Source organism: Manacus vitellinus, unplaced genomic scaffold (assembly GCF_001715985.3).
Source record: "Manacus vitellinus isolate BGI_N305 unplaced genomic scaffold, ASM171598v3 scaffold_45_pilon, whole genome shotgun sequence".
Lineage (NCBI taxonomy): Eukaryota > Metazoa > Chordata > Aves > Passeriformes > Pipridae > Manacus > Manacus vitellinus.
The window spans coordinates 2584490-2603352 of NW_021940571.1; positions in this window are offsets into that span (position 1 = coordinate 2584490).

The following is an 18863-nucleotide window of genomic DNA, read 5'->3' on the forward strand; positions in this document are numbered from 1 at the left end:
CCCTTTAGCAGCTACAGCACTAAGGTCTTACACTTCTGACACTTAAACTCTTATTCGATAAGTAGTTCTACAGAGAAGTTCAAAAGCTGTTTAAGCAGTTTTTCACACCTCAGGGTTTTCATAATCAGATGAATTTTGCCAGCCATGAGTGTTTGTAGAAGTTTCCCCGAGTGGGAAAAATAATCATGTTTATGTGACAGAAACAGTGGTGCTGAAATTGGTCACAATGAATGTCCCCACAACTGAGCACAACTCCTTTAGTATTAATGAGATTTCCTTTCCCTCTTTCTTCCTGTTTCTCCCTGAGCAGCCAAGTCAGGAACTCTCCAGCCACTCAAATCAGACTCTCTTAATATGGAAAAATCTTATAGGCTTTGACTACAAAAAACCTGAACAATAAATTAATTAAATCACATCATGGAAAATAAGAAGTTTCACGTAGTAGGAGAACATTTTGATTTGCTGTGTGATCAGCAAAGAAACAAGACCCCAACAGAATGATCACAAAATCTGTTGAGGTGTATTTATGCCACGAGCACTTCAATTTTCTATGAAAGTCCCAAGCAAACAAGACTTTTGAACCATTTCAATCTCCTCTAAATTAGAAAGTGCAGCCTCTGTTGGCATCTCTGTATTTTATTAGTGTGTCAAAAATTAAGTGAGAATTCCAGTAGAATGAGGAACCTGAAGTAACCAAAATCCTGTGTGTCTTATATGTTGCAGTAATAATTTTTCTCTGGCTCTAAACAGGCAGTTCCAAACCCCAGCAGGATTTTGGTGTTGGCTCAGGGAAGAGTCAATGTTTGCTCAGCTCCATCTTCAAACACTTCCAGCGTTTTGACCACTCCTTTGAAACCTTCCAGTGCTGCTTTGGAGTGTTCTGCTTTCATGATGAGTTGAAACAATTGTTAGACATCTTTGTGACTCTTTCTGGACAGTTTTTCTGCAGTGCCATCCCAACTCTGTGGGATTCCTAACAGGGAAAAAGGATTGAGGACCAGCTTGAGCATCGAGTTGTGACATAACCTCCATAGTTGCAACAACTGGGTTATATATGTTGAGTTCCACAGCACATCCTCTATTTAAAGATCCCACAGGTCAGAAAATATCCTCCAAAAGCTCTGCTGCTGCTCTGGTACAAAAGGCCAAACCCCACAGAAGACATTCAGAGGACAAGGAAGGGCATCGTGGCCGTGTCACGGTGCTGGAACAGCAGGGAACTTCTAGGTGTCCAAATGATTGGAGGGAGGTCAGAGAGGCCAGAGAAATTCTTGTGCAGTATATCCATTTTATGCTTTAAAAAATTACTTGAGATGTCACATATTTTGTGTTGGGGTGGAGAGTCCTTTCTCAAAAATGGGAATGTTTTGGTAAGGTTTGGAGCTAATTTAAGTGGTGTGACCAGAGTACTTCCTGGTACAGCTTCCAGAAATCTTCTGCTTTGCACTTAAACCAATTTTTTTGTGCCTATGACACCACTGCCTTCAAATGCACAGCAAGAATTTTAATCCAGCAGGATAAAATTTATAACTTTTATAATGACATAATTATTACTGTTAGTATTAAAGAAATGAATATAATTACTGTATTTCTTTAAACCAACCTTATTTTTAGCCTTAACCCTGCAGTGACACGTTGGATGACAGTAGCCTTGACATTATTTTAAAACTCAATTTAAAATCTAATTCATTATGGGTGAATTGCCAGTCCTGACAGGTTACCTGCCATAATTTCCTTATTCAAATCACACTGCAACTTCCAAATTAGTTGCTTGACCTTCCCTATACTTGAAATGGAAATCAGAATTTAAATTTCAGGAATAGCTTTCTGGTTTGTTTTTTTTTTTTTTTGGGGGGGGGGTGGTTGCCCATTATACATCTTGTTATGTATTCTCCATGGGTATTAAGTAGATTTTGGGATGATGAGAAGTCCTGTGCACCCAACAGGAGGTGAGTTCTCCAAAACTGCAGGTTGTAGAGTTACTCATGGTGTAAATGACTGCTCAGTGTGAGTAACAGCCTGGTTCCCAGGTTGGAATTAATCTGCAATCAAGAAAATCCTGCTGCTCTGGTTCACCTGGGGAAAAGGGGCTTGAGCACCACCAAAACCCTGGGAGGGAGTGACTTAGGAAGGTATAAAAAGGGCTCCTCTTAGACTGGCCTTTATTTTTTTAAGTGGATAACTGTGTTAAGCCCTAGATTTTTTTATTTGCAGTGAATGAGTATTGGATGGTCCCTTTCCAGCTCTTTCAGGGCTTCAGAGAAAAGGATCCAGCTACAGTGGAAATAAATCAAATAAGCAGCACAAGGTATCTCCTCTCGATGTTTTCCAGCTGAAACCCTACACCAGGTAAGGTCATTTGTTTCTAATCACGTCCTAAAACATGCTTGCAAGCTTTTATTTTTAATTGAATCTGTTCTAATGTTGCAAGGTAGCCAGTTTTCAAATCAGGTGCTTATTAAATCTGTTAAACATCCCCTGGTTGGGTGAGATGGTTGTGTGAGCAGGATGTGCTCAGTGGATGCTTTTAAGGGAGTGCAGGTGGAAATTTCTCTTGGAGTGTGATTTATACTTGGAGTAGTGGATGCAGAGGGAGAGCAGAGCTGGAAAAATGCTCTCAGGTTCCTGGGAGCTTCCTCCAGTTTCAGCTTCAGGTTTTTTTCCCTGGGGGATTCCTCTGAGATTAATTGTGATGTTCCTGGTTGGAAGCACCAAGGACATGTTGTAGGTGTTGCTCCAGCCCTGGGCAGGCTGTGTTTGCTGGGGAAAAAACCAAACAAACCCACCCAACAGAAAAAGAAATAAACCAAAAAAAAATCAGAATAATGTTTGGGAAGGGGCTGTATTTCACGAATCAGCTGCATTCTAAACTGAAAAACTGCTGTCCATGTTTTATTAGCTGAAGTAATGAGGGTGGAAGGAGATTTAGATGTCGCTGCCTAAATGCCAAGGTGATTTATCCAGTGGGTAACAATGTTCAGTGGAAGATACCTTCAGTAAGGATGTAAATCAAAGCAGACCTGAGAAAGAAAAGCTGCATATCTTCCATAATAAGATTGCTGAATGGGAGTTACAAATGTTTTAATATAAGTACAAAATTACTGGGATGAGTGAGATATGGCTGAGTGAGAGAAGTGATTGGGGATTTAAAACATCAGGAGTTTATGGGAATGATGTACAAAATAAAAGAGGAGACCTGGGGGTGTTATTGGGGAGGGATTATGAAGGCTTGCAGAGAAATGTGTGTATTTAGGTGATGTGGCAGAGACTCTTTGCATTGGGATGAAGAGCAGTGAAAGGAGAGAGGTGGGTTTGGTATTTTGCCTTCAGGGAATGAAAGTCAGGTAATTTTTTTTTTTTAATGAATATAATAAGCAAAATGGTTGGTGCATCACTTACTGATCGACAATGTGTATATTATAAAGGGAAAAACTTGCAATGAGGATTTGCCCTTGGAATAGTCTGTTCAGCAGGAATAGCTGTGGAGTTGAACAATGCACAGCAAGTGAAATGGAGAAAAAAAAACCCGCAGTTTTCAAATATAAATTCAATATCACCCTTATCTGCCTGCTTTTGGAAATGTCCACATGTGGCATTAAAATACTTTGCTCCAAACCTGCAGCAAGGCATTGCCTTCAAATGATAAACCTGGAGTAGGGAAGAGCAGCAGGAAAATTGCAAAGTTATGGGGCATTTCTGTTCATATTCGCAGGAGCTGGGTAAGAGCTCTTGTAACACCTCTTTGTTTGCAAGTCTGGGAGATACTTCCTGTCACTGGCATTAAAGGTGACTTAACTTGCCTTCATTTTGCTTAAATTAAGTTTACTTACTTTTTCACTTTATCTGTAAAGTTTATCACATTGTTACTTGCTGCAGAAAGGCCTGGCTTTAAATCATCTCAGAAATTTATGTGTGTGTTTTTTTTTTAAAGGCCATTTCACAGTCCCAGATTTCAGTTGATACTAAAGGGGTCAAATGATGGTGATTTGTATGACCTGTAGCTGCATCTCTTGGACTTTCCCACCTGGTGTACAGGCTGCTATTGATTGCAGACGAGCTCTATTGGTTTGGTTTCTCCAGGAATAAAGTCTGTCGCTTCTTTTACATCCCATTTTTCTGTCAGTTCCCCTCTTTCTGAATCAACCCTTCCACCATTTCTTCTTCTCTGACTCCTGTTTGCCTTTTAAATGGCTCACCCTGAGCAGGGCATTGATCCCTCTCCTGCATCTTCCCAATTCCATCTCTCGTCCTGCCCGTTCGAACACGTCGCTCTCTGGTGAAACAGCAGCCACCAAATGAATCCAAAAGTCAGCTGGTAACTCCCTGTCCCCAAACCTGCTGTTTTCAGACATAAAACACCTCCTTCCCTTTCTTCATTTCTGTTTTATCTTTGTAATAAACCGATTCCTATCAAATGATTGCCCAATCCATCTGTCCACCAGGCTCCTTTATAATCTCAGGGAGATTTGACACCACTTTTAACTCTCTGTTCCAGCCACTTCATTGTCTTGCTTTGAGAATTAATCTCTCAAAGCACTTTGACTTCTCCTTTGCTTTATTGCTGTTTTCTCTGGCTTATTATTTTCTCTAACATGCATCAAGTTTAGAAATAAAACCTGACAGTGGCCTTTCAAGACCTATAAATATTGATGTTCTGTGTTTTCCTTTCCTTGGATGTTGACTTATGTGATGGCTCATATCAAAATTTCAGTGGTTCTGCCACCTAAAGTGTCTCTGTAGGTGGAGACAGAGGAACTGATTAAAAAAAGGAGGTGGCAACCCTAAAAAGAGGTGAAATTATTGATAATAGGAACTTATTAGGAAAAAATTCTTCATGGAATGGGTTGTCAATACCTGGAAGGGGCTGCCCAGGGCAATGTTGGGGGCCCCATCCCTGGAGGGATTTAAAAACATGTGGATGTGGCACTTGGGAACAGGGGTTAGTGGTGGGCTTGGCATGATGACTCCATGATCTTAAAGGTCTTTTCCAACCTAAATAATCCCACGATTCTCTAAGTTTTGAGTTCTTTTGGAATTGCTGCACCACCTCTGTTTGCCGGGTGGGATTAATTCAAACAATAAATATGAGAAATCATATAAATTGTGTTCTGGAATAAGAGAAAATGTTTGAATCTGGGGGGGTACAGGCTGTTTAGTCCATGATGGCTTGGAAAGAGAACAATTAAAAGCTTTCAGGAGCTTTAGTGCTGTGGCTCATCAATATTCTGGATGACCAAAAAGCACAATTGGCAGAGATATCACTCAAAAGAAGTGACACTTTTTTGTTCAGCTTGAGAAACCATTCGATCAAAAAAGAAATAAGATTGGCAGATTAATCTGTATTTCTGTGTGCAGGTATTTTCCTTTGACACGTTTGTTGGTTTAACAGGTGTTTAAGGAAAAAATCAAGTTGTAATGTGGTAGATCTATAGGGAGGTATTGCCTGGACACAACAAAAATCCCACAGACCACAAGTGGAGTAAAGTTAATATGGGATGTGAGAGCTGTGCTTCAGCTGGAATGGGTTCTTGCCTACACTGGAAAACTGAGGCAGAACCCTGAAAATCCACTTTTAGTTTCTGGTCATGTGGTCTCTGTCCCACCATGTAAACCTTGGGGTGTTTTTTCAGATCCCATCACCTAAATAAAACCCTTATGTTTTCAGGTGAGTTGTGATTATTTTTCTCCTATCTAAATATCCAATATTTACACCAAAATGTTCAATTAATTTATTGTAAAATGGGTATAATTAACTGTTTCCACTTTGGTCAGCAGGAATGGGGGTGAGTTTTAGGGATCAGACTTGATTTTTAGCTTTCCCTAGATGTTGCCATATTAATTCAGTTTTATGGTGGTTTGTTATAAAAAAAAAAGGTTAAGAAATGTTTTCTACATCCCCAGCTCTGGTGTGTTTCTAATGCGATGGGAAAATTGCTGTTTGTGAGTTTGGGAAGTCCTGAACAGTCAGACCAGTTTTCCATAACTTTCCAGTGCCTCAGAACAAAAGCAGCTTGTGACTCCTCCTGTTTCCAAATGACACAACCATTCCATAATTCCATGTGTGTGTTCTGTCCCTGTTAACCAAGGGTAGAGTCTCAGTACTGCCATTTTTAAAATCAGAAGTAAAATGGCCTAAATTCTGAGTGTGAGGCCAAATACCCTCTTGCCTGATATTTGTTATGACAGTTTATTGCCTCAAACCAATAAAAAAATATCATCATTTATCCAGTTAATGGTTCCCACAACTGCAAAGACATTGGAGTGCAGTAACGAACTATCTACTGACATTTAATAATGACCACGAGGCAAGTGCACCTATTTATTCTGATTATTTATCAGTCAGAGGTTGGTGTTTAATAGGCTCATAATCTCCTAATGAATGCAGTTTAACTGTCTATACATGAGGCTGTTTAATTGTTATTTAAAGCACAGGGTAATTCCTGAAGTTGCAAAGCCCCAGACAGAACAGGCTGCTCACATTCACCTTCCTAAAAAAACAGCACTTCCAACAAAATTCCTTTATGTGGTGTATTAAACTCGACCCAGGGGTCAAACACACGCAGTAAAACCCAGTTTTTATGGACTCTTTGGTTTTTGAAACATCCTTTTTCCCCCTTTTTTTTCCCATTTGTACTGTGTATATGAGTGTTTTTTGATTTATAAGACCATCTTTTATTATAAACAATCCTCCTGGTAGTTTTTCACTTGCAGAATATTGAAACTTGGGGGGGATTATTCCTAAACACTCATTTAAAAGCCAAAAAGTAAACCCAGTCTCACCTCCTGCTCTCCTTGGGAACAATAACTGTCTGTACATTTTAGGTAGACCACAATAGAATGTCATGAAATTATTATTTTATAGTGATTTCTACTAGGAAATATTTTTTTTGAGCTTGAATTGATTGATAGGTTTTAGCTGTCACACTAAGTGCTAAAACACTTTTAGAATATAAGTAAGTGTTTTTCATGGTTATTAAGTTAAATTAATGGCTTAAAAATATTTCAGAATTGTTTGTGTTTGGAGTTGATTTGCATCATTTGGAGGTTGGTCGGTGCCTACAGGGAGCATCATATAAAAATCAAAATTTAGCTTTTTGGGGCACTTCTGTAAAGATATTTAGGCCCTGTGACTTGTTTACCAATGTCATGATACAGCAGCACCTAATTCATACTGTGTGTAAAGAATTAGACTTTGAAAATAACTTTTTCTTTGCTTCAGTGTCTTTAAAACTTAGTCCTTTCCATGTTTCCAGTGGCCCATTCAAAAGAAATATTGCAGTTAAACCTGCACATGGATCTTTGAATGGGAAGAAATAATCTTTATATGGAAAACAATCATACCCAAATTAATTGTAGAAATGGGCATAACAAGCACTGCAGCCTTAAAAATTAATTAGAGAAGCGTAAAATTATAAAAAAGCCCATAATATTGGGGCATAAAAATGCTTCAGCTTTGGAACCAGGGGAATGGCCCTGCCTGGCTTCTTGGCTTCCTTGTGCTCCAAACTTTCCTCCAGTTCTCTGTTCCCATTTAACTCTGGCACAGAGTCATAGCAATAGATTTCATTTCTTCCCCCATTAAAGTATCCAGATTTAAAAATAAACATATGAAAAGCGTGGAGTGAGTAGGTGGAAACCCTTTGTTGTTGAGCCAAATGGAGAGATGGACATTGTGTAATTTTGTGACACAGTGGGAGCTCTGCATGAAGGGGGGAAAAAAGAGCTCTGGAAGCCACATTTCCCTTTATCAGCTCATGTACCTTGAGTGCACTTTCTAGTTTAAAACTTTTAAATGACTTTAATTACAGAAACTAAAAAGGGCTGCAGCAGAAATCATCCCCACGCAAGTGAAAAAGGTCATTAAAAGTTGTGGCTCTCCAGCTAATTTGTGAACAATGCAGTGGGTGAGGAGGTGTTCTGGCAACAATAATTATATCAATTATCCTGCAAGATCCACTTGGTGCCACGGCATTTCCCTGCTCCCTGCAAAGCCCCTGGCACAGGGGGCTCTTCAAACTGCTCTGCAAGAGAAATCACCAGTGGTTGGTATCACAGGTGAATAATTGTGAGCCTCAGCCAAACTCAGACACGTGTGGGGCTGAAATCAAACCCTGATGGGTCAGGCTGTGGTTGGGTTCACCTGAAATTTTGTGAGCTGAGTTTTGTGACACTTCACAAGGAAGGGGTTTGCTGTCTTTCTTGGAAGATTGTATCAGGAAAAAAAACAGGGAGGCTGAGCTTTGGCCAAGTAATATCCCAGAATATCATAATATCCCAGAGTGGTTTGGGTTGGAAATTTTAAAGATCTCATTCCATTCCTTGCCATGGGCAGGGACACCTTCCACTAGCCCAGGTTGCTCCAAGCCCTGTCCAGCCTTCAACACTCACCTTTCTTACTTTAGTTCAGACTTGGTAAATAATCAATGTCTTGCTGAATCTCTTTCACTAAAGATGAGATAGAAAATTTTACATGGAAAATCCTGACCTGGAGTAGAATTGGTAGTTTATAAACATTGCAGAAACCTCAGGTTACCTTCTGGCAGTTCCACCGGTGTGATTTCAAACATCTGACTGTGACTTTTACGTGTCTCAGGGATTTGCAATAGATTCAGGGAATTGTTTAAGGTGGGAAAGGTCTCTATGGTCATGTCCAACCACCCCCAGCACTGCCAAGGCCACCACTAACCCTTGTCCTCGAGTGCTGCAGCCACAGGGCTTTTAAATCCCTGCAGGGATGGGGATCCACCCCTGCCCTGGGCAGCTGTGCTGGGGCTGGACAGCCCTTTCCAGGAGGAAATTTTCCTCAATATCCAACCTGACCCTCCCCTGGTGCAACTTGAGGCCTGTTTTCTCATCTTGTCGCTTGTTCTGTGGGAGAAGAGACTGATTTTCCCCCCCAGTTCCCCCTCCTGTCAGGGGGTTGCAGAGCCAGAAGGTCCCCCCTGAGTCTCCTTTTCTCCAGGCTGAGCCCCCCCAGCTCCCTCAGCTGCTCCAGCCCCTTCCCAGCTCTGTTCCCTTCCCTGGACCCTCTCCAGCCCCTTAATAATACATATTACAAAACAAAACTGTTCTGCTGTAAGTCCAAGTGAACCAAACCATGATTTCCAGGTTCAGGAGCTCATTCCCTGCTTTTCAGCTCTACCAAGCAACATCCCCCAGTCTGGGGCAAGGAATGGGAACCAGAGAGCTCTTCCCCTTCCTCCCCTCCCCTGCTGGAAGTTGAAGCTTGGTTTGCAGACAGGTTATTTCATCTTCCATTCAGGCCATGGAATTTTGTAACTTTATCTCCTTCCATGCATATTTAAATGCTGTCACTCACACAGGGGCTTGAAAACTAAAGGTGGGAGCTGAGAACACATCAAGCCCTTCTCCTCTCTCTGCTGGCTCAGAGGAAAGAGGAGCATCTCCGTGGGCATGTGAGGAGCAGCCTTGCAAAACAGGGCGAGATTTTGAAGATGTGACATATTTTTGGCATGAAAAGAACAAAAAGGGGTGAAAAACTCACTGGTGTAACATGGGGAAATAAACTGGAGTCACTGAAGTGCAAAACCTCACTGAAATATCCAATTTCATCCCACTGAAGGGGTGACTACATGTTGTCACTAGTTAGTTGAGCTAAAATATCCCACTTTTTCCTTTGTGTATTTATAAAGATACTTGTGAGTATATATCATAAATGCACTTTGCTTTGTACTTTTTTGCTACTTTGCTTTGAAACCCAGCTCCTTTAGGTACGATTTTCTCAGTCCTTTCAGTGACAAAGTAACAAAATTCAGTTTTCAGTGTGGAACTGTTGCCTTACCTCAGGTTTGGTGGCTTTTACTTCTATTCAATATAGAAAAAAGGTATTTTATACAATAAGATATCTATCTATAATTATATAGGTATGATATAGATATGTATAGGATATATATAAACATTTTTATAGAAGATATTTTGTATAATAAGAGATATATATACACAGCATATATAAATATATGTATAAAGATATTTTATTTTTTACCTAGCTAGTTTACAGAGCTCCCATACATGTAGTGGTTTCTTTTCCTCAAGGAATTTTGACCTGTACATATTTTCTCCTGTTACGACATCAACCTGCTTTTCCCACACTTTGGAAGCCCTTTTCCCCATCCCATTTTTACTGACATATATCCCACAGCAGTAAATTCCAGCTTGGTTGAACCCTTAATGTGATGTTGGCAGCAGGAGGTGGTTTTCCTTAAGCTCTTGTGATAGCTATAACACCAGCACAGCCCTTAAGTGTGACAGGAGAAATCAAGCCTGAAAAGCTGATTTATTTTTTTTTTCAATCTTGTAGATAATATTTTCAACCTCGAGAACGAGCTGTGAAATGTTAAATTCGAAGCATAAATACATAAGTTTTCCAGTCATACTTTGCTGAGCAGGAGTTTTGGTGTTAATGAAGATGTTGCCACGATGGGATGGGACAGCTGATGGTGGTGTGGGATTAAAATAACCCGATAATTTGAGTACCTGAGAGTTGGTATCCTGTGAGAAAGCTGATGTTACATCCTCTGGGGCAGAGTTAGTTTTTTCCATGCTTAATTCCCACAGAAAATGTCCAGTTTCAGGCATCTGAACAGCTCCCTGTGCCTCCAGCGTGTCCCAAAGGCAGGGCAGGAGCTGCCTGGTGACAAAGGCTAATAAAGAGGAGGAGATTATTTAGGAATATTTCATGGTTAAACACTTTAAAACTGTCTCTCTCTAAAGAAATTAAATTATTCCTGCCTGTGAAGTGCCATTAAATCCTGTTAACCCCCTTGGGATGGGCAGTAGGATCCTGGGGGCTCTTTGGCACATTCCTCCAGCACATCAACATCACCAAAGCTGTGGCTTCCCCCAAGAAATCAGGAGAATAAACCCCACTTTTTATTCTTCTCTCTTGGAATTCAGGGCTGTTTGCCCACAATCCCAATCTGTGGAAGTACTTGGTGATGCTCTGGTTATTTCCAGCTTGAAAACTTTATTTATTTCCTCAGCTCTTTAAGCAAACAGACTTCGTTGCCAGACTCTACATATCCCTCTTTCTTTTTTAAATCTAATATAGTAACCATATTTTATTATTCCCTTATTTAGAGTAATAAAGCACAGCCTTGGAATAATGGAGGAGAAATACAAAAAAAATTACCAAAAAAAAAAAAAGCAAGCACAATATAAATGTAAATCAGGCACAGTTTTACTTTTCAGAGCAGTGTTAGGCTTTCATCAGCTGCTCCACTGTGGTAAACCTTCTCAAATTGGTTAATTTTCTTTCCTAAACCCATGGTTTCATTAAATTCACGTTGAATTATACCAGTGATATACAATTATTAAAAAACAAAGCAACTTTGCCACTCAAACTCAGTGCTCAGAGACTTTTCACTGGAGGTATCAAGGTGTTGTCAGGTCACAATTCCAGAAAGTTCTGGAAAGAAAAGCTAAACCTCCTCATCCCACTCTCCCCAGTAAGCAGCCAGTCCAAAGAGCCTTAAATATGTAATGGGGGAGGTCAGAAAAAGCAAATTTAAAAAAAAAAAAAGTTAATGATAAATCCACTTCTCTGTATCATTTATTATTTGAACAAGTTCAGTAGAAAACAGTTCTGAAAACATTGTTTTAATGAGATATTTTATTCTTTCTCTACTAAAAAAAAAAAAAAAAACAACAGAAAAAAAGAAAGAAATAAAGACCTGCTTCAGAAAGCAGTAAAAATGAAAATAATTTAGTTTTCCCTCAGTAAAATCTGCCTGGTCAGACCCTTCAGTGGAAAAAAACTCTTCTGAAAAAGGCTGTAAGAAATAAACTTCCATAATATATTTTAAGGAGAATGAGGAGGAATGAAAGGAGTGAAGAAATCTGTTTCATGTCCAACTTTTTTAATACATTTCTCACTCTGAAGTGCCTTTCAGGTGAATATTTCTGCTTTCTTAAGCCAATCCTGACCCTTCTTTTGTGTCTGGAGATTTTAATTAAAGCTGACCAGGGAAAGGGCCATTATTTGAGAGAGAAGCAGCTGGTGAAGGTTTCCTGGAAACAAAATTTCTGCCTTTGTTCAGGATTCTTTATTCTACTGCTGCTCCCTGAACAAGACCAAGCAAAATGGGTAGGCCAGTATCCCATTTTTCTATGGATTGCTCCCTAAGTTGGCTTGTAAAGAAATATTTTATTTAATTGAAGTACTGTAGGTGTTAAAACATGACATGAAGTTGGTAAGATTTTTCTTTCCTGGTGTATCTCCACAGTCACTGCTCTTAAAATTCTGCCATTATTAGTGCTAACCCCCCAAATAAGAGATTAATAATAAGAGTCATTAATAAGAGTCATTAAGAGATCTGCAAGTTTGCATTTAAAGATCTTTTCTTCTGTGTGATGTGGTTCACCCCTTCAAGGTAATTCGTGTTCCTTCAATGCTGTGTCCCCATTGTACATGAAATAAAAAGCTAAAAAAAGAAAAGGCAAATAAAAAAAAGTTGGTAAATGTGTCAGGAGTGGTAAAAAAATGCATATTCTGGCTGAAGTTTGGCATCATTCCAAAGGTAAAATTGGGGTGAACGTGTTGGACCACGTGACTGTCAACAGGGAAAGGATTTGTGGAGCATTGGGAAGCAGGAATTGCAGGGATCCAGCTGTAACAGGCCAAAACAATTTATTTTAATTTGTAGGTACTGATTTAACTGGCTTCTACGTTTTCAATCTATTTTTAACAGAAATATTGGATCAAATATAAGACTAATACTTTGTCAGACCTTGAACTATGGTGTGTTCAGTGTTTTGTGAGGAGTTAAGAGTTGTTGGGGGGGCTTGATAATATTTGAGAGAGTGCTGAATTAGCTTTTGGGTATTGAAAAGGTGTTATGGTGACAAGATGGATCAGGTTCTCCAGAAAACTCAGGAAAAGTTTCAAGGCATGAGAATTTTTGGGGGGAAACACGAGGAAAACGTGCAGGAAAGAAAAATGCTGTTGTTCAAAGAACCACCTCTTTCTTTTGCTCTTTTCTGAGCGAGCACAGTGGGTTTGGGAGCTGCTCTGATGTTGGTTTCTCTTTGATGTGTGCTCAGGTGACAGGGTCACACAGCTGCAGGCAGGGCTGTTGGTGGGGAATAACAATTAAAGCCCCAAAATTTCCCCCAGGCACACAAACCCCAAGTCCTGGGTAGGACTGGCTTCAGGCTCTGCCAGCACGTGCTGCCCTTTCCCACCTTCTGCTGGGAAAGCAGGAGTGAGTCCTGTTGGAATCATTTAGGAACAAGTATTTAATCCAGCCAGTGTTTATCCCAACCCTGGGAATCTCAGCAGTTGCTGGGAGCACAGGTATTGCCCACCAGCTCTACACGGACACCAGTGAGGATGAGGCCAATCCTGGACAGCTCCAAAGTCATCCCCACTGCTGGAATCACTGCCTGGCAGCTCAGCTCTTCAGCTGAGGGAGGACAGGTGGGAAGCTCTACTTTTAGGATATGGATAACACAAGGACCAGGACAGATATTTTGTGGGGGAGCTGGTCATGTTTTTATTTTGTATTTTTGTATTTTTTTCCCCAATACTAATGCTCATCTTGGACCTCTGGACAGCTGTTAGAGGGGTCAAGACTGGGTTGTTGTCTTTCAAACCCTCCTTAAAAGTACTTGTGATATCAGAAGCCAGGGAAAATGGTGCTTTGTATAATTTTGGGTGAACCAACACTCTCAGGGCTTGTGCTGCTGATTTCTCAGTGAGAGAAGCAAAGTGGTGGTACCTCTGTGTGAGACTGCGTTTCTTCTCTGGTTTTACAGAGGAAGAAATAAAACCAGTCTGAGCAGTAAGAATTGCAGAGCAAGAGGAAGGAAACCTGCAGTAAATACTGGCTGTGACACCACTCAAATATCATTATTGGTGTTGCAACTGCAAACACTGATCCAACCAGTGGTAAAATTAAAGAAATCCCTTTTTGCTGACAGTCTTCAGGGTTTTTCCTACAGTGTCTCAGCCTCCAAACTCTGAAAATATCAGGCAAATCCAGGGCTTTGGGACTTCCATGTAACCAGCTCCAGAGCAAATCTGGGTGTATTAAATAGCAAGTTTCTAATTGCTTGCTGAGAAAAGCGTGGGCAGTCACAGTCTGGCAGTGCTGCCTCATCCTAAATCCTACTATTGTGACATAAAACGAATGTGTAGCTTTAAATCTGACAATACTGGATAGAAACAGTGTCTGCTTTTGTCAGTTGTCTATACAAGTCCTCCACTCCTCACAAATTAATTGGACTTCCAGCCCCTAGTAAGTGAATAGTTTTCCCAAGCACAAATAGTTCGATGCCTCCAGCTGGGAATTTCTTCGACCTAAAAATTGTTTTCCTGTGTTCCACGTGTTAAATTGCAAATCAAAGGCACTGAGTCGTCATTAGATTTAAAGGTGCATCTCCCCTTTTCAGTGTTTTTATGCACACTCTGCACATGGACAGGGCTTGGAGCAGCCTGGGATAGTGGAAGGTGGGTGTGATGGGATGGGCTTTAAGGTCCCTTCCAACCCAAATCATTCCCTGATTTTCTGACTAAAACCTCAGACTGTGAAAACCATTCAGACCAAATGGAATTAAAGCTGAAGCCTGGCAGATGTAGCACTTCTGGGTCCAAATTCCAGGTAATACTTCACTCCTGAGTGCAATCTGAAGTCAAACATAATGTGTTATTTTTGCCCTCTCTAGACAAGCAACTGAAGGATATTAAAAATACACAATGATTTAATGCAGTGAGTTGAGTTTTATACTCCCTAAATCCACGTCCTTCTTGCTGATTCACTTTCCAACTAAATATTGGAAGTGAAAGCAATAATGGCCGAGGAGGAAACACTCTGCAATATGCAGAGGAAACATCAATAAGCTGCTGTGGAAGAGCAATAAAAATCACTTGTTCTCCAGAGACTTCTAAAAAAAATTTAAACAATGATATCTTTAGTCAACCCCTGAGAGCTGATGAGTGTTCACAAGTGAAATAAAACTCTCTGCACGGTGCAGAGTGTTGGTCCACGAAGTAAAACCAAGGGAACACAACCTCAGAACTATAAATGGCATATAAAAAGATTAAATCAGTCTTTTATTAGTAGTAATTTCTTAGAAAATATAATTTTTTTAATGAACAGAAAGGGCTTTTTGTTTTGTCTCCTCTCTCTTCTAAATACTTATTTTCTTTCTTTGAGAAAGAAAGGGTCCTTTCTTGCCTTTAGAGTGAAAATGTAATTATTAAATTCTATTTATTAATTAATTAAATTCTATTAAATGCCAGTAAAAAGTGGTTTACTCATCACAGAGCATGTGGGCTGCTATATGATGTAGTTCCATTGTTTTATGTCATCCAACCTTGCTGAACACTTGATATAAAGAAGCATCACACCCTCTGTACATCCTAAATTAATCACTCTTCAAATTTTTAAGTCGAATTTTTCAAATATTTTTCAAATTTGAGATAGTTATATCTCTTTGGGATAACAATATAAAGATAATAAAATATTGAGAAAGTTAATATTTGATTTTTAGTCCCCTTGAAATGAAAGATATTGGTTTTTATAGATGCAAAGAGACTTGTGGAAAGAAATAATTGCTGTTCATGTCATCCTGTACCATTGCTCTGACTGAGTATTGGGGGAAACCAGGGTGTCTTAATAGGAATTATATAATGAAACTAAAAAGACAGTTCTTGGGAAGCATTTCCTTGGAAAAAATGAATGCTTTCCTGCTGTTAAGTCTGAGGCTTTTTGGTGAAAATCACATTTTTTAGTTTAGTGCAGAAATAAATAACTAGAAATACGCAACCTAATAATTTCTAGGAAAATACCTGGAAGGAGCTTTGTCTGAATTCAACATTCACACCTCCAAGAGGGTCAAATGTAATTTTTTTCAGGACACTGTGGGTTTTATAGTCAAGGAACAAAGAGAGGCAGATAACAAGGAGCATTATCTGAAAGGTCAGGAATAAATTCAATAAAAGATTGGAGCTGTCAGTGTTGTGGATTGTTGTGTGGAAGAAACAGGGGTGTCTAATAATATATTGCATTGATGGAAGGACAATATTCAATGCTGGTAGTTGTGATTTCCATGTTAATGGTGATTTTTATGGCTTTTATAGTGAGGAAATTATTTTCTCAACAAGTCCACTTAGCAAAATAAACCCCTTCTTACCTTTATTTTAACATATTTGGCATCCCCATCCCTTCTTTTCTTGTAAAAATTTGATTTAGTCGCTGTAGTTATCTGAATATAATGGAAAACTTAAAAAAGCCACAGAAAACAAATGGATGAGCAAATATGTTTAAACTGTTCAATGTGGGAGGTAAAAGTATTTTTCATTCCAATTGTAAAAACTGAAGGGAGAAAAGAAAAGAACAATCAAAGAAGCCACTTGTGGTTGCTGAATTTTCATTTTATTAAAAAAAAAAAAAATCAAAATTGAAACAAAAAACTAACAAGTGAAAACAAACAAACAAATAAAACTAAACCAAAATCATTAAAAACCACTCAATTGGAGGCCTGTTTTCATCTTGCACCAAAGCTTTTCAAACAAATCCACAGGAATTTCCAACATCTGAGGCTTTCTGGGAAGACACTTTTCTTTAGACTTGATCACTGCAGAGTCTAAGGAGAAAAATGAGTTTGCCCCCGGGGCAGAAAAGATGCCTGAAACAAATGTCTGAGGAGAATGATACTTTTCTTTATGCTGTGTGATTCTTTTTTTAGGACTTAACATAAAATTTTCTCTGGTAAAGGGATGTCTTGACTGCAAAGTCAGCCAAGTGAATCATTGAATTATTTCTGAAGGTGCTTGGAGTTTTTCCCACCTGGAAACTGTCAGTCAAAAGCCATAAAAATATATGTACTTCATGTTATCACCCCAGTTTTATAATGTAAAACTAAATCTCACCCTCTTACTGTCAGCATATAATTCAATTTTCCATTTATGTTCCTCACTTTTATGCTTTTTTTTTCTTTGACAACCAGGCTACAATAAAGTATCAGTTATAATTTGAGTTTATTTAATGAAGAACTACTGGAGAGGTGGTACTTTCTAATATTCAGTAAACACAAATCAAGAATCACAGGTAATGGTCCAAAGCTTGGTTTAGTCTGATTTTGTACATTTTTTTTAATTAATAGGGCATTTTATAGTGTAATAACTGGAATATAATATTTGTAATAATAATCTATAATAATAATTTTTAATAATAATCTGGAAATAATTCTGTGAATCTCTGAATGAAGGGAGAAAGAAGGTGGGCAGGGAGGGAAGGAAGGAAGGTGGGGAAGCCAATATTGCTGTCTTAGGATTGGTAAGATTTGCTCTGTGGAACTGGGAAAATCCATTCTCTACATTCGGAATCAATGAGATTTTGTGTAAGAAATGTGTCTGGAAATGTGTGTACACGTGTGATTACGGGAAGGCAAACTGAATTACAGCCTCACAAACTATTGCACTGGAAGGAGCAAATAGCTGTGGTACCTGTTCAGAGAGGACTTGCTGTAATAAAATAGGAAAATCAATATGCAATATGCAGCTTTTATGGGCATTGTTCCATTGGCTTAGAGAGTTTAGGGTGATCTGGGTGACAGTGACTGGAGTGTCTGGTTTTGTGATTTGAACAAAGCCGTTTGCCCCGTTTTCTACACTCAGATTTCTTTGTAACTTCAATATTTGTGTGTGAGCATCTCCCTGGGCATCTCAGGATGGGCAGTGTGGGCATCCTGTGCTCTTGGAAGTGGTGATCTGAGGCTGCCAGCTGTGACCTCCAGCAGAAAGCTCTGCAAGATGAGTTTTGCTTCTTGGAGATGCCAAATAACTTGTTTAGACTAATTTTTTGAACATACCCACTCTAACCACATCCTTTTTGTTTCCTTCCATCTCTGGTTTCATCTACGCTCGTGAAGGTTGGCAGAGGGGCAAAGAGCATGTGAAGCATTATTATAGAAGAACATTTACAGTATTTAATGTATTACAATGAGAGCTTTAATAACTGTAGATGCCAGAAGCTGCACTGAAGTACAAAGAGATGGGATGTAATGTGTGTATCCACAGTTGAACTATCACTGCTACTTAAAGTGCAGCACTTACACCCAGAGTGCTCCCTAATCCATTTTAAATTGAATATCATACTTCAGTGATAATGTCATCTTTTTTCATCAGTGTGTTGGCTTTTTTTAAACACCATCATTGATCCTATAAAAGCTCTGCATTTCTGCCTGAGCCCATTCCCAGACGTGGGGTTGGATTTGCTGTGCCTGGATATTTGCTGGCAATAGGGTTTGGGTTTAGTTACAGTGTTGATGTATTAAATAAAAGTTGCACAATGAGTGGCACAGAAAGGGATTCAGCCTCGTGAACCACACCTAAAATGTTATTCTTTATTTGTGTTAATTTATTTACAAAAAAAAAATTATAGAACATCCATACACTTATTAACCAGGCAATACATGCTTGGATGTGTTGCCCAGTGCTGTGAGCACTTTGCCTTTCTCTGGTTGCACAGGATTTGTTCCAGGGCTCAGTGAAGTCCCCATTTCTGTAACAAAGTTTTAGACCTTTTGGGAGGTGTGGGTTTTGTTTCTTGTCTAAGTTGTCAGTGAAAGGGTGTAAAGCCACATGGTCAGCAGAGCTCATTGCTCAGCAGAGGGTCTCAGATCAATATGCTCTGAATATTACACTTTATTCTAGTGTTGCTCTCAATCTTTGGAAGTGGATTCAGTGTGAATCCACTTTAGGGTCCCTTTAGGATCCCTTTAGGGTCCCTTCTCTATTCTTGCTGTTGGAGAATGAACAAACACATTAAAAGTGCAGCAGACATTGCTGAAGGTAGAGGACATTGTCTGGGGGTACAGGCACACGTGGAGCTCCAGGGGAC